Source organism: Macaca nemestrina, chromosome 9, assembly GCF_043159975.1.
Source record: "Macaca nemestrina isolate mMacNem1 chromosome 9, mMacNem.hap1, whole genome shotgun sequence".
Classification (NCBI taxonomy): Eukaryota; Metazoa; Chordata; class Mammalia; order Primates; family Cercopithecidae; genus Macaca; species Macaca nemestrina.
Genome location: NC_092133.1, coordinates 29,015,126 through 29,039,190, shown reverse-complemented (window position 1 = coordinate 29,039,190; position 24,065 = coordinate 29,015,126). Strand labels below are relative to the sequence as shown.

Below are 24,065 nucleotides of genomic sequence, written 5' to 3'. Positions count from 1 at the left end.
TGCTTCACTCATTTACAGTCTATCTCTGGATCTCATGCCTTCCTGTGGAGCCTGGCCTCTTTGACTGGGCGTTCTGGCATTCTAGACTCTTCCTGCATTGCCAGCTTCATCTCTCCATCACGATGTGCTCTGCTCAGTTTCCCAAATATTCTGTTCCCTGCTCCTTTCCAGGTCTCTGTTTACCCTGCTTCTGCAGCCTGAGTGCTTTTTTTTTTCTCCATTCTGCTCCTTGAACTCCTGCCAAACTCCAATTTTGACATCAAAGCCCACCTTGAATGCTGCTTGTCTCTAAAGCCATCGCTGGCATTTCCGGTACGTATTGCAGTACTTTGGATTTCTATCCTAGCACCTTCCCCGAATTACTATATGAATGCTTCACTTCCCCAACTAGAACCAATACTTCTCAAGGGCCACAGAGCCATCCCCTTCAAGAAAATTTGGACAAGAAGAAAATGAGGTGAATATTCTGAGTGTTAAAGTATCAAATCAATTCAATAGGCCACAAAAGTCATATACAAAGACCACTTAAGTAGTCAGAATAATTTTTGGTTCAGAGTGCAACTTGGTTGAAGCTGTTTTTAAAGCAGCATTCATCACCCTGTAATCTAGAGGTGGCAGAGGTGTGTTTGTGTGGAAGAGTTCATTATCCTATCCTATCTTCCCTTTGGTGGTTTGCATGATGAGTTAGCACACTCAAGGCTCTGAGAAGTGCTGTAATAATGAGCCCTTTTCACTTTGTTGAATCTAATATTTCTTGAATTTATGACTTTCTTTTTCATAGTACACTATGAAATTTTGATTTTTTTCATAGGACATTGTCAATATCTACTGGACTAAAGAAATTCTCTACTAATCAGAAAAGGAATTGATCTGTATTGAAGCTGGAAAAAAGAAAATCAGAGGAGCCAATGCTGTCAGAGTCCATCCAAGGGCCATTTAAAGATGTGCTGACCAGAGGTCTGGGCTGTCAGGTCCTGCCAGCAGGTAGATTCCTTCCAGTAACGTTCCTTGACCTGATACTATCAAATCACTTTAGTAGGACAAGCAACTTTCCTTATTCTTATTTCATGCTTTCTAGACAACCTGATTATACTTTAGTTTTGTAAGTAAATTTCTTACATGAAGGAAATAATCTGGTCTCAGGATGGGATGTTTAAACCCCTTGCAGTTCTATTATGGTAATAAATTGGCATTCTGGGCTGTACGTCAGTCCCCTGTGACCTTGATTAGTGAGACTCCATCCCTGAGATCCTTATTCATTCTTAGTAGAATAAAACAAAATCATATTTCACAACCTGTGAGGCTGTGAATGATATTCTATTACCGTGGTGAATAATAATAATGGCAATAACTAGCATTCATAAAGCATTGTTTTGGTTATCTGTTGCTGGATAGCAAATCACTACTTAGTGGCCTAAATCAGAAACAATCATTTTATTATTTCCCACTGTTTCTGTGGATCAGGAGTTTTAGAAGGGCTTGGCTGAGCACCTCTGGCTTGGGTTGCAGTCAGACAATGACTGGAGCAGCTGAGGGCTACTGGCATCTCTCTCTCCATTGTAGACTTGAGGCCTCCATATGGTCCCCCCATGTGAGCTGGTTAGGGCTTCCTCCAAATATGGCAGCCCTAAGACTCCAAAAGCAAGATTCCAAGTGAACTAGGTGTAAGATCTATCAACTTTTCTGGTTTATCCTCCGATTCAAAGGGAAGGGCAATATACTTCACCTCTTGGCAGGAAAATGCCAAAGTTTTAAAGAACATATGGGATGGGAGATAATGTTGTGGAGTTTGGAAATACAACCAATATAAGCTGTAAACCCTGCGTATATGCAATGCCTTTACTAAATCTCTCTCTCTCTCTCTCACACACACACACACACACACACACACCCCTTATTAATTCCTCACAACAAATCCATGAGATAATTCTTATAATTCCCCATTTTTACAGATGATGAAACTGAGGCTCAGAGAGGTTAGGTCATTTGTCCAGGTACTTGCAGTCCTCTAGTTGTAGGGTTGGGTTTCGAAATCAATGTACATTCTTAAACAGTACACTCCACTGCCTCCTGACACACCAAGGTAAATGCCACCCTGGGAAGTTACTGGAAGCCTGTCAGCCAGTCTTCCTAGTGACTACCACATTACCATACATAGTAAGTGTGGTGGGAGAATATTTCAAAGTATTAACCAGCATGCCTTCCTCCTTAAACAATCACATTCCTTTACTTCTGCCCTGAGGGTCTTTCCGTCAAGGAGACCCTGCCTGCTTCCTACCTCCTCGGGTCCAGATAATGAGACATGAGCCACCCATTTATAAAACCAGAAAGCAAAGGCCAAAGCTACTTGTTTATTAAGTGTCTAAACTGCTTTTTGACTCCATAAAAGTGTCCTAGTGAGACTGACACTCGGACAGTCTGTTAATGCTTTGCCCATGGGTCCCTGGATCCCTCGTTACTGTTGTATGCTCCCACCCCTTCGGTGTTCCTGAGCTTCTAACAGCCAGCACCTGCGGCTCCTTTTTGCATATGTTTGAGTCCACTCTGCCCAACTGCACAAGAAGATAAGGAGCCTGGGCACTGAAGCCTCCCTGACTGGTCCTTAGCCAGTGCCTGAGGGTGTGGGAGTGTGAGGGTTCAGCTGCCTGTCCTCTGGTTGGGACAACTCTGTGGGTGACACTCTCCAGAGCATTCCTGTGGGATTGGGTGAAGCGCCCCTCTGTGGGACTTTTCATGAAACTGCACCTTTGATTGGCTTCCTTCCCCTCCTTCCCCTGATTCCCTGCCTCCCCTATGGGTTTCTCTGGGTGCACCATCTTTGATAAGCCACTTAGAGCCCGCTTCTGGGGAGCCTGAGCTAAGACACCAAAGATGGGAAAAGAGAGAAGGGAAGTGCTGGAGAAACTTCTTCAGTATAGGCCAGGTCCTACGCCACATCAGGGGGCTACAGGGAAGTCGAGCCAGCCTGGCCATTCTCATTGTGCTTCAGAGAGTAGACTGGCTTCCTGCCCTGATAACAGCAGCTGGCCAGTCACCTGTCAGCCTCAATTCAGGAGTCTCTTCTCAATTGTCAGTCTAACCTTCCTACTATGGACACACTTGCCTCCCACTCTGTTAATGGTACCAGCCCCCTGGAATGGAAACTGGACCCAAGCTACTTAAAGGAGGGTGGTGGTCTGAGGGTAAGTCCCTCACAACTTACTCCACCTAACACTCTCTCACTCATGCCAGACTAAAATGATATTTGATAGAACTCATTCAAAATCTCCCAGACCAGACGCAGAAGCTCACACCTGAAATCCTAGTGTTTTGGGAGATCAGTGCAGGAGGATCACTCCAGGCTAGGAGTTCAATACCAGCCTGGGAAACATAGTGAGATCCTGTCTCTACCAAAAAAATAAAAATAAAAAGCCAGGCATAGTGGCCTGCACCTGTAGTCCTAACTACTTGGGAGACTGTGGCAAGAGGATTGCTTGAGCCCAGGAATTTGAGGCTGCAGCGAGCCAGGACTGCATCTCCAGACTGGGCAACAAAACAACAGCCTGTCTCTACAAAAATAAAACAAACAAACAAAACAAACAACAACAGCAACAACAATTCCACAGACCTGGGGCAGGGTTGGAACCCACAATGAACTAAGAGTTAGAATTCTTGAGCACTAGTGCCAGCTTAGTCCCCTGACTAGCTGTGTAACCTGTTTTCTCAACTGCAGTATATAGGCTCTGGGATCCCTTCAGCTCTAAATGCCTGTGCTTTCATATGACATGTTCAGTGCCTCCGGAGAGCTTATAATCTTGTTAGGGAGACACGACACAATTAGAAGGCTGTATATGACAGACTGGAGCACAAAGCTGAAATCAGTCCAATTAAGAGAGAAAAAAACTTTGTGCAGAAAACAAATACTGTACAGTGGCTGATTAGGATGGGAGGATTTCTGTGGGACAGAGTCTTCAGGAAAGGATTCAAAGAATTATTTGAGAAGAGCTTTGGAGGATGACTATTGCTTATGAGGAATGGGGAAAGCCACCATAGTCTTATGCATACAATTGTTACCTGGGTGTGAAATGAGGGCAGAGACAAGGGACAGCAGAGAATGGAATCCTGGTTATCATTTAATTGCTGTTTAATTCACTCTAAGTGAATACAAGAGCACACACTGCTCCAGTTATAATATGCTGGTTATTTACAGGGCTGTGTTTCTATTCTCCCAGGCTTCACAAACATCACTGGAAATCTGACATTCAGAACTAACATTTCCAACCCCCTAAATTTTAATTAAAGTAATTATGTTACTAACAGAAGCTATAATTTATCTTCTCCTTGTGTTCACAAAGAGGAAAAGGCAACTTTGGCCGAGCATATTTTCCCTGACTCTTATTCCTGGTTTGCTTCTTCTGGTGGTAGACATGGGGGCATCTTTCTTTGGTCTGGGTGGTCCAGAGATCACACTGCTTATTGCACTATGCTTTCTATAGTGCAGAGAAGCCTGTTCTGGCTATTAGGAATAACTGTGATACTGAGACCCAAATGGGTTGAGTCTTTTCATTCAGGAGCAGCCGTGAGCCAAGGGAAAGTCCTTCTGGCAAAGCTCTTATTGGCATAAGACACTTTGTGTGTGTGTGTGTGTGTATGTGTGTTTTCCTGGCATTGTTGGGGATAAGAAACTCAGTGATTTAGATGAAAACTTTCCGTGCAATTAACTTCCTCCAGACTAAAGCAGGTGCTGAAGGGAACTACTGGGCCAGTCTGCTTAGTAAATATCTATCCCCAGACGTAGAGCAATTCAATGGAAATAATTACATCAGGTCAATTAAGCAGAACTCAGACCTCCTCCTGTTAGCCTTTTTGAATTTTTTATTTCCATGAGTCAGATTTCCTCAGGATTTAAACTGCTTCACCTCTAGAAAGAGGGTGTCTCTGGGGAAATCTTACTGGTGGTGGTTGTTTCTGAAGAAAGTGGCCCCACTCCTCAGGCAAGAGCCCTGGGCAGGGCTTAACCGCCTGGGTTGGAATGCTGGCTCCAACACAGTGTAGCCTTATTACCTTAGTCAAGTTATGGAACTCTCTAAACCTTAGTTTTCTCATTAGAAAAACGGGAACAGTGAGAGGGGCCTGTATGTCAACTCTTTCATAAGAATTGAGAAAATGCTAGCAAAGCTTTGAAAAAAGGGCCTGTATATAATAAATGCTCCATAAACAGACACTTTTGTTAATATTATGATGATAGTTATCAACAGAGAAAAGGGATATATTATACCTGTGCCACCTACAATGATCCAATGGAAAGCCTGTATAAAATGTAGCATGTAGATGTAAGAGCTAATTATGCTCAATTCCAAACATGCAGAATTCAAGAAACCAATATGTGAGTTTATAAAATGGAACAATTGGGGGTGATGTAAGTGCTGAACAAAAGAAGGAACAGCATAATTCAATGAATTCTAAAGACCCTTGGCTGCACCAACTGCCAGTCCATTTGTAGATTACCGAGGGCTTGTCACAAAGGCTGTGAGGGAGGCTGGGAAACTATGCATTGGGGACCATGCTAAGTTGAAAATGAGTCAGAAATGAAGTGACATCGCCTCTAGAATGATAAGGCAAATCAGTAAGAAATGGAATCCAACTGACAAAAATTCAGCTTTTTGTGCAATAATGGCATTTATTGAGAGCTTACAACCTGACAGAGGTATTTCTAAGTGTTTATGTGGATTCCTTATTTAATCCTTACCACAACCTATAATGTTGGTTCTATGATTACCTCAACTTGACATATACACAAATCTTCAGGGATGCACCTGCTACAGAAAATGAAAGTCACTTAATTCTTAAAGGAGCCCGTTTATAGACTGGGGGAGAGCCTAGATCCACCAAAAAGCTTACATGAGGAAGAGGCTTACTTAAATCCTAGGAGAATTTGGATTTAGTTGTGTTCATCAATTCTAATGAATCTAACAACTATTTACACGGGGTCTTCTACTTTGCACCAGAAACTTGGTTTGCTGTTGAAGATATAATGGTAAACAAAAATAGATATGATCAGTTTTGGGAAGATGGAATAGATGTACTTTTCTTTACTCCTTCTGCTATGTACAGTAAAACCCCTGGACATTGTCTATAAAACAAACATAAAAGGACTCTGAAAAATGGAAAGAAGGCAGATTTTCTAGGGACCTTAAGACCCAAGGAAATGACACAGTGGTGAGTTCCCTGGGTTTTCTTAGAGATGAAGAAACCAGTGACCAAGAAATGCCAGTGGGTGCGGACAATACAATTCCTGCTGTCTCTAGCCAAAGGACCAGGAAAGAGGCAGCCTAACAAGACAGGGACTTTCAGACACTAATGGCTCTACTCTAGCCAAACACCACAGAAAAAACTGTGGCTACCCCCCACCCCCATACTTGCAATGGCTATGTGGGAGGTTAGACCTCCACCCTCTTGAGGCTGTAAGGCAGTGCTGCACTCCCCTGCAGGAATGGTGTCAGAGAGGCCCGGGTAGAAAGCTGAGACTTTCATCTGCTCTGGGTGGTGATGAGGCATCGCTACCTGTAGTGTCAGTAGAAAGCACCTTTACTCCCACCCAGCAATAATGAAGCCACCCTGCACATCCCTGCTGGGGTAGCGTCAGAGGAGGCCTAGTGGAGAGTCAGGACTTTCACACCCGCCCAGTGGTAATTAAATCAACCCCTCCCCCCTAGTTTCTACCCATTTGTGTCAGTGCCTCCCCCGCCCCCACTTTCTACCCATTTGTGTCAGTGGAGGCCAATTGGGAAGCAGTAATGAGCACCTTCCTACCCCTCCCAGCCAGAAAGGTATGAATGGAGGTTTGGTGGGGACAGAAGACTCTCTCACCTCTGTCCAGCCCCACCTACCTAGGTGCCAATGGAGGCCCAGGAGGGAACATGGACATATGCCCCCACCTGGTGGCAACAAGGTGACACCCTCCCCTTCCCCTGCCAGAGCTGAACAGAAGTCAGCTGAAACAGGAGGCTTAAATAAGATCCAGCATCTTATAATACTAAATATACCCAGGTTTTAACCAAAACCCCATTGACATACCAAGAGCCAGGAAGATACCTAATTGAATGCAGAAAGACAATTAATAGATACCAATACCGAGAAGACAGAGATGTTAGAATTATCTGAAGAGTTTTAAGCAGTTATTGTAAAAATACTTCAAAGAGTAATTACAAATGTGCTTGAAACAAATGAAAATATAGAAAATTCAAGCAAGAAAATTGAAGATATAAAGAAGAGTCAAATGGAAGTTTTAGACATGAAAAACATAATCACTGAAAATAAAAATCTCAAAGGATATATTCAACAGCAAAACAGAGGGACAGAGGAAAGATGAATTGAACTTACAGATTGAAAAGTAGAAATTACCCAATTTGAACAACAGAGAAAAAGTAGACTGAAAACAATAAAGAGAATAGTCTTAGGTGCTTGTGGGATTGTAACAAATGATCTAGCATAAATGTTCTAGGAGTCCCAGAAGAAGAGAAGAGAAAGGACAGGAATGGAAAAGTACTTGGAAAAATAATGACTGAAACTTTCCCAAATTTGGCAAAACACATACCTACAAAAAAGAAAGACGGGGTAACTACCTGAAGTGAGGAATATGTTAATTAGTTTAAGGTGAATTTATATATATACACACATATATTAAATCATCACATTATACACCTTAAATGTATACAGTCTTTGTCAAATATACTTCAATTTGAAAAATTAGTTTAAAAAAGACATACCTATTCAAGAAGCTGAATGAATAATAGAAATAATCTCCCCCAAAATCTATAAGTCTCCAAAACAGAATAATCTCTCCAAAAATCTATAGCAAGGCATATCACAAGCAAACTTCTGAAAACTGAACACAGACGGTCTCCTTTTTTTTTTTTTGTTTAAAGAGACAGAGTCTCACTCTGTTGCCCAGGTTGGAGAACAGTGATGTGATCATAGCTCACTGTAACCTCAAACTCCTGGGCTCAAGCCATCCTCCTGCCCCAGCCTCCTGAGTAGCAAGGACTACAGGCATGCACCACCACACCCAACTAATTTTTTTTTTTTTTTGCAGAGACAGGATCTCACTGCTGGTCTCGAACTCCTGGATGCAAGCAATCTTCCCATCTTGGCCTCCCAAAGTGCTGGGATTATAGTCATGAGCCACTGCACCTGGCCAGAAATATCTTTAAAGCAAGAAGAAGGAAATGATGCATTACCTATAGGAAGAAAATGATTCAAATGACAACTAATTTCTCATTGTCTGCACATAAGAAACCAGCACAACATATTTCAAGTGCTGAATATAAAGAAATGCCAAGCTAGAATTCCATCATCAATAAAAATATCCTGCAAGAATGAAGGGGATAAACCAGGCACAGAAATACAACTACTGCATATTCTCACTTGTATGTGGAATCTAAAACAATTAAAATAATAGGAATAGAGAACAGATTGATAGTTACCAGAGTCTGGGGTTTGGGAATATGGGAAGATGTTGCTTAAAACATACAATGGTTCAGTTAGGAGGAATAAATAATCAGTATTTGAGGTGATGAATATATTAATTAGCTTAACTAAATCATTCCATATTGTATACATGCATCAGAGCATCACTTTGTACTTCATAAATATATGCAATTATAATTTGTCAATATTAAATTAAAAATAGAATGAAGAGGACACGGAGGCATTTTCAGATGAAGAGAAACTAACAGGATTTGTCAGCAGACTTACTCTAAATAAATGGCTACAGGAAATACTCTAAAGGAAATAATAAAAGAAGAAACTTTGTAACATCGAGAAAGAAGGAAGAACACCAGTAAACAAAAATATGGGTAAATAAAATTTTCTTATCTTCTTTAGTTTTCTATATTATCTTTGATGTTTGAAACAAAAATTGTAACACTATCTGATGTGGTTCTAAATGTATGTACAGGAAATACTCAAGATAACTATATCATAAGTGGGGGAGGGCAAAAGAACATAAAGGAAAGTAAGGTTTCTGTACTTCACTCAAACTAGTAAATGAAAAACTGTCAGGCTGTGATAAATTACTTATATTTAATGTGATACCTAGAACAACCGCTAAAAAAAAAACTGTGCAAAGAGATACACTCAAAATGCTATGGAAAAATAAAAATGAAATTTAAAAAATGTTCAAGAAAGTCACAGGGAGGTAGGAAAAACCAAACAGAAAAATGGAAAACAAAGAGGATAAATAGAAAACAAAAAAGAAAATGGCAGAATTAAACTCTAACACATCATTAATTGCATTAACTATAAATGGTCTAAATATACAAAATAAAAGACAGAGATTGGCAGCGTTGTTTAACAAACATGACTCAACTATATTCCATCTGAAGGAAACTCACTTCAAATAGAATTATAAATGTATGATAAAGGATATATTATGCAAATATTAATCTAAAGAAAAGAAGAGTGACTATAATGGTAGATAAAGTATACTTCAGAACAAAGACAATTATCAGAGATAGAGATATTATATAATGATAAAAGGGTCAATCTATTAAGAATAGCAAATTTATTTATTTATTTATTTATTTAATTTTATTTAATTTTATTTTTTGAGATGGAGCCTCACTCTGTTGCCCAGGCTGGAGTGCAGTGGCGCGATCTCGGCTCACTGCAACCTACACCTCCCGGTTCACACCATACTCCCGCCTCAGCCTCCCGAGTAGCTGGGACTACAGGCACCCGCCACCTGGCTAATTTTTTGTATTTTTAGTAGAGATGGTGTTTCACCATTTTAGCCAGGATGGTCTCGATCTCCTGACCTCGTGATCTGCCCGCCTTGGCCTCCCAAAGTGCTGGGATTACAGGCGTGAGCCACCACACCCGGCCAAGAATAGCAATTTTAAGTGTGTATGCATCAAATAAAAAAGTTGCAAAGCATGTGAAGCAAAAACTGATATAATTGAAGGGAGAAATTTAAAAAGTCCACAAGTATAGTTAGACATATCAACCCATCTCTTGACAAATAATAGAACAACTAGACAGAAAATTAGCAAGAATATAGAACTCAACAACACCATCAACCAACAGGATCTAGTCAATACTTACAGAATACCTGAACCAACAATAGTAGAATATATTTTGTTTCCAAGTGCTCACAGAACATATGCAAGATAGACCATATCCTCAGTTACACAACAAACCTCAACACATTAAAAAAATTGAAAGCATACAAAATGTATTCTCCTATAGCAATGGAATCACACTAGAAATCAGTAACAGAAAGATAATAGGAAAATCTCTAAACACTTGGCAACAAAAAGACATACTCCAAAATAATTCATGGGTCAAAGAGGGAGTCTCATGGGAAATTAAAAAAAAAAAAAATTCAACTGAATGAAAGTGAAAACAGCATATCAAAATTTGTGGGATACAGCTAAAGTAATGCCGAGAGGGCAATTTATAGCACAAAATGCATATACTACAAAAGAGGAAAGGTCTCAAGTCAATAATTTAAGCTACCTTCAGAATCTAGAAAAAGAATAGCAAAATAAATCTAAAGCAAGCAGGAGGAAGGAAATAATAAAGAAAACAGCTGAAATCAATGAAACTGAAAACAGAAAAACAAATGAGAAAGTCATTGAAACAAAGGGCTGATTCTCTGAAATGAGAAATAAGGTTGACAAACTTCTAGCATGACTGACAAAGTAAAAAGAAGATAGCAATATTTGGAATGGAGGATATCACTTGGTCTGTGGTTTCCTTCCTTCCTTCCTGCCTGCCATCTTTCCTTGCTTTCCTTCTTCCTTTCTTTTCTTTACTTTCTTTTCTTTCCTATCTATCCAGTTTTACTATTATGATAATCCAAACATCATAAAATGAATTCGGCTATATTCCCTCCTCTTATCCTGTCTGCAAGAGATTCAATTTTTTTAATGCATTGATGTCTGCATATCCTGCAGACATCGAAAAGATAATGAGGGCATTTTACACCACAGATTTGACAACACAGACAAAATAGACCAATTTTCTTTAAAAAAAAAAAAAACAGTGTACCCAATATGAAATGGATAATTTGAATAGTAGTATCATTATTTTAAAAATTAAATTAAGAACTTAAAAAAACCAAAAAAAAACATATTTCCAGGCCCAAATGGTTTCACTGGAGAATTTTATAAAATACTTAATGAATTAAGAACAATTATTTTGGGAGGCCAAGATGGGCAGATCACAAGATCAGGAGATCGAGACCAACCTGGCCAACATGGTGAAACCCCGTCTCTACTAAAAAACAAACAAACAAACAAACAAAAAAATTAGCTGGGCGTGGTGGCATGTGCCTGTAATCCCAGTTACTGGGGAGGCTGAGGCAGGAGAATCACTTGAACCCGGGAGTCGGATGTTGCAGTGAGCTGGGATTGTGCCACTGCACTCCAGCCTGGCGACAGAGTGAGATTCTGTCAAAACAAAACAAAACCAATTCTGTACAATCTTTTGCAGACAGAACAAGAAGAGGAAATATAGCCTGATTCATTTTATGATGTTTGGATTATCGTAATAGTAAAACTGGATAGATAGGAAAGAATAGAAAGAAAAGAAAAGAAAGAAAGAAGGAAAGCAAGGAAAGATGGCAGGCAGGCAGGAAGGAAACCACAGACCAATATTATGCATGAATATAGACACGAAAATCTTTAACAAGATATTGGCAAATAGAATTCAGCAATATATGAAAAGGATTTTATATACCATGACCAAGTGGGGTTTACTGCAGGAAGCAAGGCTGGTGTAATATTAGAAAGCCAATCCATATCAATAAGTTAAAGAATAACAACCAACTGATATGTCAATTGATGCAGAAAAATAATTTGACAAAATTTAACACCTATTTATGGTAAAAAAAAAATCAGAAAAATAGGAATAGAGGAGACCTTTCTTACTCAGTAAAGGGTACCTACAAAAAAGCAACAATTTACATGATACTTGATGGTGAAAAACTGAGTGCTTTCCCCCTAAGATCAGGAACAATGCAAAGATATCCACTCACTACTTTTATTCAACATACTTTGGAAGTTCTTGCCACTGCAATTTAGAAAGTAAGGTAAAGAATGCGGATACAGTTTGAAAGGGAAGAGATAAAACTGTCCCTATTTCAGAAGGACATGACTGTTACATAGAAAATCCCAAAGTGTTTTACAAAAATAATCCTGGAATAAATGAGTTCAGCAAGGTCACAGGATACAAGATATGCAAGATAAATATATAAAACTCAATTGCATTTATATATGCTAGCAATGACCTCATGGGCACAAAAATTTAAAACTATAATACCGTTTACAGTCACTCAAAAAACGAAATGCTTAGGTGTAAATCTAACAAAACATGTATAGGATTTGCATATTAAAAATCATACAACACTGATAAAAAACATAACGGAGATATAAATAATTAAGAGACATACTTTGTCCACGGAATGGTAGATTCATCATAGTAAAGAAGTCAGTTCTCTCCAAATTGATATACAGGTTCAACACAATGCTTATCAAAACCACAACAAGATTTTCCCTATAGGTATCAACAAGTTTACTCTAAAATTTATACCAAAAGGCAAAACATTTATTTCAAAAGAATTAAAATAGCCAAAACAATTTTGAAAAGAGAAACAAAGTGGAAGGAACTAGTCTACCCAATTTCAAGTTTTAATATGTAGCTACTATAATGAAATCTGTGTTGTATTGGTAGAGGGGCAGAAATGTAGATCAAGGCAATAGAAAGGGGAACTCAGGCATAAACCCACGCAAAATCACAAATATGCCCAAATGATTATTGATGAAGGTACAAATGCAATTCAATGGAGAAAAGATAGCTTGTTCGACAAATGGTAGTGGAGTAATTGGAAATGTATAGGCCAAGAAAATAAACCTTGACATGCCTGATTTACACCTAATATAAAAATTAAGTCAAAATGGTTCATGGGCTTAAATGTAAAATGTGAACTCTAAAACTTACAGAAAAAAAATCATAGGTTGAAAACTGTCGAGATCTAGAGCTAGGCAAATTTATTTATTTATTTATTTATTTTTGAGACGGAGTCTCGCTCTGTCACCCAGGCTGGAGTGCAGTGGCGCAATCTCGGCTTACTGCAAGCTCCGCCTCCCGGGTTCACGCCATTCTCCTGCCTCAGCCTCCTGAGTAGCTGGGACTACAGGCGCCTGCCATTATGCCCAGCTAATTTTTCTTTTTCTGTATTTTTAGTAAAGACGGGGTTTTACCCTTTTAGCCAGGATGGTCTCCATCTCCTGACCTCCTGATCTGCCGGCCTCAGCCTCCCAAAGTGCTGGGATTACAGGCATGAGCCACAGCGCCTGGCCACAAAATGTTCTTAATGACACCCAAACATTGATCTATAAAAGGTAAAATGTATAAATTGGACTTCTTCGCAGTTAAAAAATTCTGCTCTGTGAGGAACCTCATTAAAAGGAAGAAGAAACAAGTTATCACCTGGAGAAAATATTTTCAAACCAAAAACCTAACAAGGACTATTATTTAGAATACACAAAGAACTCTCAAACTCAACAGAAAAAACAACCCAATCAGAACATGGGTCAAATATATGAAGAGGCATTTTATTCTAAGAGGATATATGAATGGCAAATAAGACTTGAAAAGACGTTCAACTTCATTAGCCAATGGGACAATGCAAATGAAAGCCACAGTGAAATTTCACTACACACCTACCAGAATGGCTAAAATTGAAGAACAGTAATAACACGAAATTCTGAAGAACATTCAGAGAAACTTGATCACTCATACTTTGCTGATGGGAATGCAAAATGGTACAGCCACTCTGAAAAAAATAGTTTGGCAGTTTGTTAAAAAACTAAATAGGGAACTACCATATCACCTAGCAATTACACTCTTGGACATTTATGCTAGAGAAATAAAAACCATATTCATGGAAATACCTGTCTGTAAATGTTTATGGCAACTTTGTTCATAACAGTTAAAAACTGGAAACTCTCAGATGTCCCTCAACAGGTAAACATCCATACCATAAAATCCAACTCAGCAATAGCATAGAACAGATTAATGATACATGCAACCTAGATGAATCTCCAGAGAATTATGCTGAGTGAGAAAAACCAACCCCAACAGGTTATAAACTATGATTCTTTTTATATAACATTCTTGAAATGGCAAAATTATAGAAATGGATAACAGACTAGTGGTTGCCAGAGATTAAGGAGATAGTGACAGGCGGGAAGTGGGCACAGCTATAAAAGAGTCATATGAGGGATTCTTGAAATGATGGGAGAGTTCTGTAGCTTTGTCAATATTCTGGTTGTGATAATGCGCTGTATTTCTGCAAGATGTTACCACTGGAGGAAATGATAAATGGTACATCAGATCTCTTTGTATATTTTCTTTTCTTCCTTTCTTTTCTTTTCCCTTTCTCTTTCACTTCCTCCCTCCCTCCTTTCTCTTTCTTTCTTTCTTTCTTTCTTTCTTTCTTTCTTTCTTTCTTTCTTTCTTTCTTTCTTTCTTTCTTTCTCTCTCTCTCTCTCTCTCTCTCTCTCTCCCTCCCTCCCTCCCTCCCTCCCTCCCTCCCTCCCTCCCTCCCTCCTTCCTTCCTTCCTTCCTTCCTTCCTTCCTTCCTTCCTTCCTTCCTTCCTTCCTTCCTTCTCTTTAAGAGACAGGGTCTTGCTCTGTTGCTCAGGCTGGCGTGCAGTGGCACCATCGCAGTTCATTGCAACCTTGAACTCCTGAGCTCAAGCTGTACTCCCACCTAGTCTCCGAGTAGCTAGGACTACAGGCATGCATCAGCACATCGGGCTAATTTTTAAATTTTATTTTTTGTAGAGATGGGGGCTTGCTATGTTGTCCAGGCTGGTCTCCAACTTCTGGACTCAAGCGATCCTCCTGTCTCGGACTCCCAAAGGGCTGAGATGACAGATGTGAGCCACCATGCCTGGCCTTTTTGTATTTCTTACAACTGCATGTGAATCAACAATTATTTCAAAATAAGAAGTTTAATTAAAATAGGTATGACCTCTTTGCTGATGAAGTTTATAATGGACTGGAGGAGAGAAATGTTAATTAAACCTCTACACAAACATATTTAGAAATTTGAGTATAAGAATGCTTTAAAGAAGAGGTGTATAGTACCAGGAGAACATATAATAGATGGAGTGATCACATGATTTAGTGCTCAAAATGGGATACTGTTGAGAGTGAAAGGGGATGCTATTAGTAATTACACTGGGAAAATGAACCTAAACTGGGACATGCAGTCACTTTAATAATAGGGGAGGGGGATGCGTCCTGACTCATTCAGTGGGGTCAAGGGAGGCTCCCTGAAGGAGGTGAAGATAGACTGAGGACCAGAAGGAAGATGACAGTGAATCAGACAAGGTGGAAGAGAAGAGCAATAGGAGCAAAAGTCCCATGCCAGAGGGGCGCCCGAACCTGTGGAAAGAGGAGTTTGGAGTTGGAGCTGCTGATGGATTCTGCCCACCTCCCAGGACCCAGAGGCCCCTGCTCGGTTTCCAGCAGGAAAGCCCTCATCTGGGTTCTGGCTCTGATTACTGTGACCTGGCCGCACTCTCCCTTCTGCTGCCCTGACTGGGGTGTTCCCTTGTAGACCGCGTGTTTCTTTTGAGGCTATATTTAGTTTCCTCTTTGCTCTCTCTGCCACGCTTGAACAACTTCCCAAGGATGCTGTCTCTCTTAGGTCCACAGTGGGGCTCTGGATTCTGACTCATTCGGGCGAACGGGTCGGGGTCAGGGCACCTGCGTGCGCGGGTGGTCACAGACGCGTCCAGGGTAGATCTCCTTCTCCATCCTGCAGCTGCTGAAGTGGTCTCGGGCCATTCCTGAAGGTTTTTTCCTGTTCTTTGCCCAGTCCCACGCTTCTTCTGAGCTGCAGCCCCATCTTTACTTGGCTGTTCCTGCTCCCCTGGGGAGCTCCTCCTTCCCCTTGGTTTTCTCCACCTGGGGTCCTCTTTCTTGCTCTTAGGAACTGCCCCTGCCCCATCATTCTACTTGGACGGTGGGTTTAACTCTCTGAGCATCAGAGTCTCAGCCTGTAGAATAGAGATACTGGCCCCGGCGCTGGGCTTCTCCAGGACTCTGGGAAGATTAAATGGGGGAGATGGACACATATTCACCTCTTGTTCAGAGTCATAGCATTGAAGCCAGGCATCGAGGCGATTTCCATGAAGTTATTTGCTCTTTAAGTCTAATCTCACCTGGGGAAATTAAAAGGTTTGCTCTCCCATGAAGGAAATCCCGCATCACTGGGCAGAGGAAGATACTTCTTTTTTGGGGGTGGTGGAGTTAGGGATGGATGGTAAAAGGGGGCTAATAATTATTTATTAAGTCCTTATTATGTACCAGACACTATTCAAACATTCTGTCATTGGGTCCTCAAAAAACTCTTTGAGAGAGGGACAATTGATATCTTCATTTTACAGATGGCGAAACTGATGCTCAGATGGGTTAGACACCTTCCCCCAGGTAACATAGCTGGTAAGGCAGAGCTAGGATTGGAACTCCACTCTTTCTGAATCCAGAGTCTTTGTGTTTGACTACTAGGCTCTGCAGTCTCCCTGGAGATCATGTCTCGTTTCTATTCCCTGAAAACACATCTGTCTGCATTTTCTCTCTTCTCCCCAACACAACTATAACCACCACCTAGGCACCTCTACTCTTGCTCCTTCTCTCATCCATCCCTCTTCTTCTTTTTGCTTTAACCACTTTTCCCCTCAGTTCTATTTTCTTCTCTGTTATGTAGGCCTTAACCTGCCACTGGCACCCCGGGGGAAGAGGTCAATTCTGCTTGGGTCTCACTGTCATTGCTGCCTGGATTTGCCCATGGTTGTCTAATCTTTTTGTTAAACTTGGTGAAGCAAGTTGGTGATGCCTTTTTAAATGCAAATATTATGCTCCTGGAGAAGGGTACATTAAGGCATCACCATTTAGGTGTGAATTAGATGCTTCCTTGTCTATGAACTTCGATGGGGAAGCACAGAATAAAGAGTGTGAACAGGAAAGGGAGCCCCTTGGGCGCAACAGACTCACTTTCAGCATATACTGGCTTCTAGAAATCAGAACTGTAGCTTGCTTGGGTCAGGAAGATGCCAAATCGAAGGAGATGAAATGTGTAACTATATTGATGGCAACTAAAACAACACACCCATGCCTTCTTTTATATAGCTCTTTAAAGTTTGCTTAGCGTTTCCTTGTAAATTGCCTCCTTTAATCCTCAAGCTCAGTTATAACCCTGTTACAACAATGAGACTTGTTAGATCCTCTCAAGTAACATCAGTGAAGCCAGGACTAGACTTTAAATCCTCTCCTGTCTTCATATTCACCTCTTCTAAATAACCTCCTGCTTTTTATTAAGGATATTCTAACTAAATTGCCCAAACCTTCTTTCTGTCTTCTGTACAAGTTCATTCTTTCCATTACTCTTTCATTCAGTTGACAAGCACTTATTGAGGATCTGCCATTAGGTTAAGCTTTTGCACATATTCTTTCATTTACTTCTCAAACACTACATTATGGGGAAGATGTTAAAATACTTCCTTTTAGTACGGGAAAATGGAATAATGTATCTCTCTCTGCCTGACTGACCAATGTCTCCCACTGCGAACCTCTGAAGACCATCACAATTAGCATCAAGGCCATGCTTGCCATAGCCAGCGATGGAGTGTACCAGGGATGCCAGGCAGGCCCATTCCTGGAGGACAGGGGACTTTTCCGATAGTGACTGACTCAGAAGGGGACTCCTTGGATAGTAAATGACTTTGACTCAAGAACTTCCCATCAGCTTTGCCAAACTTTCTTAGAACTTCCTGGGAACTCATGATAATTTAAGAGCCATGCTGTAAAAGACAGACTTTTCTCTAAGAAATGTGGCTTTGCATTGTGAATCATTAGGGAGAGGAATAAAATGAAAACTTATTTTCCTGCAAAACTTCTTTTCCAACTGCTTCCACCTCATTAGATTGATGCCCTCCTTTTCTTTTGGAGATGTGACTAGAGGGAAAATGTCAACTAAGTTGCTGATGACTTTAGGCGGCTTAATGAGTATGTTCTTTCCCAGAGCTTGTTAAATTTCCATTGTTGACTTTACTTCTTAGCCCAAACTTGCTACTTGAACACAGGCCTGGAATTCACCAACCATAATTTTCTTTTCTTTAGGAGGTAAATGGCATCTAAAGAGAAGGATGTCACCAACTAAATCGTCAACCTCTTCCCAAATTGTAAGGTATGTTGTGGAACCCATGTGTCCAGCAAGGACCCGCCATCAGCATTAATCCTGGTGATATGTTCCTGGGTGGCAAGACAGAGGATGCAGCAGGAAGAACTCTGACTTCAGAGCCAAATAGACCTAAATGTAAGTATTACCTGGGGCATGCTGTGGGACGTAGGTCAGGGAGACAGTGCAGACCACTGTGTGAGAGCTGTCTGTCTGGATCAGACAGATCCTTTAGTCTGGTTACTCACAAGCTATGCAATCCAACCTCTCTCACTCAAAGTTTCTTCATCTGTAAAATGGGGACAAAGTACTAGCCTCCACAGGACTGTTAAGGAGAATAAGAACATTTATAGCCAAATTTATCTAGCACTTAATCTTCACTAGACCTTGTTCCAAGTGCTTTATTTATCAGTTCCTTTGATTCATTTAATCTTAACTGTGACCCCATATATTAAGTATTATCACCATCTTCATTTACAGATGAGGAACTGAAGGATAGAGAGATTGAGTGATTTATCGAAGGTCACACAACTGGTAGTTAGTAGGGTTGGACTTGAAACATAGGTAATTTTTCTCTAAAGTATGGACTCTCAGTCACTCCAATAGAATGCTGGTGAGTCCTTACCATATTTCCAGTCAAGAGTTAGTGCACTGCATAAATTATCATTCATCATTATCTTCTACATTATCTCCCCTAGCATCACTGCTTCACCTGTATATATTTGTTTCTTAATCTACTAATTGGAACCAAGGAATGACTTTGTCTGGATTAAATGAAGCAATGGCCATAGAAGACGTATTGCTTAACTTAAAGAAAGTCCTTATTAAATGTCAGTTTTCCAGGTAGCTATTTTCTGCTCTCCCCTTCTTTCTGCTGTCTTTTTCTCTTCCACTTTTCCTTCATCATAAAGTCTTTGGTGCCTTGTGGACAGGATTCTTAATGTTACTTCCTATACCTATAACCACTGGGCAGATGGTCACCCCTCCCCTATTTTCCCTTTCTCCATGGGAGAAGGGTTTCCCTGGTTAAACATCCAATTCCACATAGGTATTGTGTGAAATGTTACCTCGTCAGGATTTTGTTTTAGTTTGGTTTTCTACAAGAAGTTCAAGATGAAGGCAAACAGGGTCCCTTTCTTTCTCTAAGAAATCTTTTTTTTGGTGATGGGTGTAGTGGACATTTATCTTGCTTCATCCTGTGGCTGCCCAACATCTGAACTCCCTTCCCTGTGTGTTGGAGACTTTCCCACCTCAGGAGGCAGATCTGCTTTCTCATTGCATCTCTGGAGTACGGGCTAGTGATCTAGGCTTGGCCAATCAATGCCAGTAATATACAAAAGCAAGCAGAAGGTTAGCTGGTGACAATGGAGGTGGCAGCAACATTCAGCATTCAACTCTTGTGTTGCTTGCTAAAGCTGTAGCATCTAGGCTTAGTGATGCTGGTAATAGGGTCCTTATAGGACCAGTTCCATGGTGTGATTTCAGGTGTCACTTTGCCTGCAGAACCACTGAGCCTAGTTTTCCAGCCCACCCAGCAATTTTGGGAGTTACTTAATATCCTTTTCATAAGATAATTTTCTTTTTTCTTTTTCTTTTTTTTTTTTTTGACACAGAGTCTCACTCTGTCGCCCAGGCTAGAGTGCAATGGAACGATCTTGGCTCACTGTAGCCTCTGTCTCCTGGGTTCAAGCAATTCTCCTGCCTCAGCCTCCTGAGTAGCTGGGATTAAATGTGCTCACCACCACATCTGGCTAATTTTTTTGTATTTTTAGTAGAGACTGGGTTTCGCCATGTTGGCCCGGCTGGTCTGGAACTCCTGACCTCAAGTGATCTGCCTGCCTTGGCCTCCCAAAGTGCTGGGATTACAGGCATGAACCATCATGCCCGGCTGCTTTTCATAAGATAATTTTCTCCAAATTTGTGTTGGAGAATTGTTTTCTGTGGCTTACAAAAAGAACATTGATACCTGCAATAAGGTGTAGTGGAAAGTAGGATCAATCAAGTCCTAGAGCTTTTGCTTCTTTAGAAAGTTGACACATGCTAAAAAGAACAGGTGGTCAGTAGCTTCAGCAGAGGTATTATTATTTATATTCATCTGTTTTGTTTTTTATTGCACATTTATTGAGGGTCATCGCTGTGCCAGGCATTGGGCCAGGTGCTGAGGATATAGTATTGAGGAAAACAGACACTTCATGGACACACAATGATAGGAAGTCCTAATTGCAGTGATCATCTGGCTGGTTTTGTCTGCATTTCAGGTTTTGTTTCACAATCATTTGCCTCCATAGAAATTCAGAGAGTTACAATATAGACTGTTGTTTGATGTTAATCAATTAATTAATTTCCTATTTAGTTCTAAAAAGAATGTGAAGTGGCTTATCAAAAATACACAGATATAGATCAAAGAGTATCAAACAATAAAAACAGCATTTAGTAAAAAGGGAGCAGAGGATAAAAATCTTGTCTGAAGACCATTAGAACAAATTAACTTGGTACTCAGCGTGACTGTTGAGAGGAGAGGAAGACAAAGGAGAAGACAGAGCCAGTTAAAAGAGCCTTTAAGAAAGGATGTCAGTTTCACAGCAGAAATCCAAGTTTTAAGAGAAATTTGCTTTTAGGTCTTCATGTAAGAAGGGCCAGACATTTTATAAAATATGGAAATAGGGCTGGGTGAGGTGGCTCACGCCTGTAATCTCAGCACTTTGGGAGGCCGAGGGGGTTGGATCATCTGAGATCAGGAGTTTGAGACCAGCCTGGCCAACATGGAGAAATCCCGCCTTTACTAAAAAAAAATACAAAAAATAGCTGGGCGCAGTAGTGTGTGCCTGTAATCCCAGCTACTCAGAAGGCTGAGGCAAGAGAATTGATTGAACCCGGGAGGCAAAAGTTGCAGTAAGCTGAGATTGTACCACTGCACTCCAGCCTGGGCGACAGAGTAAGACTCTGTCCCCCCCCCCAAAAAAAGGAAATAGGCATCATTTGAATGCTTCTCTATCTGTGCCTGCTGTGAGTGCTGATGGCAAAATATCTATTAGATTATTGAGGGTCTGGAAGGGTAAGGGTGTGTGTGTGTGTGTGTGTGTGTGTGTGTGCGCGTGTGTGTGTGTGTGCATGTGTGTGTGTGTCTGTATTTGTGATGTCAGGGAGAAGAAGCACAGTTTCCCAAAGCGTTATTTCACTGTGATGGAAAACAAAACAAAACACAACACAACACAACACAACACCTGAAAGAAGACTTATTTGAATGACATTTAGTGTAATCTCATGGATAACTTACAGTATACAGTTTACTTTCTCCAGTTGTTTTTAACAGGGACAGAAGCCCTGGTGAGAAAATGCATTCCCAGTGGGCATTTTTTGCTGACCCTATGGGGACTGTGTGAGGGCTAATCCTCATCTCCACCTGCCTTTCCCAGCTGAAGTAGATATTATGTCAGCAAGGGAAATGGGAGCCCTTTTAACCTTAGTCCTCTCTTTTAAATTCCAAAGTGATACGGGACAGCACCTATCTTATAGGAAGACAAATAATTGGATGATGATGACATGATGATGGTGATAATAATGATATAATAACAAGTACTATGAGGTTGTGGAGGCAAGCTTCATAGAAGAGGATTCTTCCACAAAGAAGGGCTCTTCCCACGAAGCCCCTTTCATGTTGAAAACTGTGGCAGAGGACACATTCCAGGCTTAAGGAATACAGTAAGAAAGTTCATGGAGGTGGGGCAAGAACATGGAGCTTTGGATACCATTCTAAGAAGTCTGGATTTTATAAAAATGGTAGGTCGTAGAAAAATTTTGAGGAGGGCAATTCATGATATAATCTTCCTTATGTTTTAAGAGGCTATTTTTGTCAACAGTGTGGAGCTGTGTTGTTTAAAACAGTAGCCACTAGTCACATGTGGTTATGAAATGTGGTAGTGAAAAAATGTGGGTGGTCTGAACGGAAATGTGCTGTAAGTATAAAATACATACTGGATTTTGAAGACTTGGTACAAAATTTGTAAAAATACCTCAATAATATTTATGTTGATTACAAACAAACTATTTTTGATATCTTCAGTTCAATAAATATTAAAGTTAATTTCATTGGTTTCTTTTTATTTCAGTAAAGCTACTAGAAAGTTTAAAATTTCCTGTGTGGCTTACATTACATTTCTATTTGAAGTTGCCAGTGTGGAGGCTGGCTAGGAGAAGGAAAGAGCCAAAGACCAGGAGAAGAGAGGAAACTATTGCAAAACCTTAGGCAAGAGATGTTGAGGGTCAGATCTAAGGCAGTGACTTTGGGAATGAACAGGAGAGGAGTGGTAAAACCAAAACACCAAAAAAAAACAAAACAACAACAAAAAAAAAACAAAACAAAAACCAAAAAAGGCTTTTTAAAATAGGACGAGATGAGAGTTTTTATGGGTCTGGGGATCCAAAAGAGGGAGTCAAGCCTGCAAGTTAAGTGTCTGGTCTAGGTGACTAAGATGTTGGGGTGACGGTTGTAGGTTTTGCTGCATATGGGTTTCAAGGGGAACACATACACGTATGAAGCAATGAGGAGGTCCGGTGTGAAGCTCAAGAGGGAATGTGGTGAAGTTGTAGATCCAGGAGCCAACACTAGGAGGTGGTAGTAGAAGGACAGAAATGGGCCTGATCACTGGGCTCATTCAGACAGGGAGAAAGGGAAAAGAGAATGAGAGCCAAGCACGGAGAATTGGGGGAAATGATGGAGGCTGGGGCTCAGAATTTAAGATGTGGACAAAAGAAGACAAGCTTGACTGAGGCTGGCCAGGGAGGACCCAGGAGATCCTGGTACCATGTAGACCAAAGGAGACTTTTTCAGATGGGACAAGTTTACAAATGCAGGAAGAAGAGGTTGTTGAGTGGGGCTGTCAGGTGTGTTGGGGTAAGCCTTTGACTGAGTCGCCTAAAAGCATATGTCAAATTGCAAAAAGTCCAGGAGCGAGGAAGAGGATACTGTGGGTACAGGTGAGAACTACTGGGAGAAGTTTGGGCACCAGAGAAGGCTAATGGGGACTCAGGAAGCACGGGGTTGGAGGCAAGGGGTTGGGGGTGGGGGGCAGGGGCAGCTCAGGGCTGAGGGCAAGGATTTTCAGGCAAAGGGTGAAGGAGGGAGAGGCTGAAAGTGGAAGGAGAAGACTATAATTGATGGGAGCAAGACCAAGAAAACTGGTGCAGGAGGCATGTGAAAATGTCACACTTGTGGGAGTTTTTCCTTCTTTGTTTGTTTTCAAACAAAAGCTTTTTAGCTACATCTCCTCAAGCCCATCCCAAGGATCCAACTCTACCCGGGTTCCATCTGGGTAGGGCCTTCTTCAGAGAGGAGGGAGAGGGAGGCACAGAGCGTCTGCCTCTTTTGCACCCGACTGCTCCTGCTCGGAGGCCGCGGGAAGCTGCGGGGACTGGATGGTGCACCTCCCCCGTGCGCACAGGGCTTGGGAGACCGCACTTCTCCGGTCTGTGTGAACCTCGGGTCCACCCAGACCTCTTATACTGTGGCACCTCCGCCCAGAGCCTGAAGAAAAGAGCAGCACCGCGTCCCTCCCCAATCCCGAGCCTCAGCTCGGGCTGCAGCACCGGGCCTCCTCCGGCAGGGGCGCTGGGAACCCGCGGATGGCCGGCTCTCGTCCAGCGCACGGTCCCGCGCCCACCTGGGTCTGCGGCGCTGGAACTTTTCTTGGGACTTGCCCGCTACGCCCTACCTTTGGAAACCCACAGATGCCAAGACCGCCCCATTCTGGGCCGGACGTTGTCGCTGGCTTGGTTCTTTGGCCCAGCCTCCCCCGCTGCTAATTGCCATTTTGGCACCCGGTGGAAAAGC

General features: G+C 41.4%; 2 long non-coding RNA genes across 2 annotated transcripts; both read left to right on the top strand.

The window, feature by feature from the left end:
* Nucleotides 1-156: 156 nt before the first annotated feature.
* On the top strand, nucleotides 157-8,495 carry LOC139356054 (uncharacterized). The gene is made up of 3 exons (XR_011607427.1): nucleotides 157-312; nucleotides 812-984; nucleotides 8,075-8,495. It is a non-coding gene; the product is annotated as an uncharacterized lncRNA (long non-coding RNA).
* Nucleotides 8,496-8,677: 182 nt separating this feature from the next.
* LOC139356053 (uncharacterized) lies at nucleotides 8,678-22,232 on the top strand. The gene is made up of 3 exons (XR_011607426.1): nucleotides 8,678-8,837; nucleotides 18,178-18,373; nucleotides 21,725-22,232. It is a non-coding gene; the product is annotated as an uncharacterized lncRNA (long non-coding RNA).
* The last annotated feature ends 1,833 nt before the right edge of the window (nucleotides 22,233-24,065 follow it).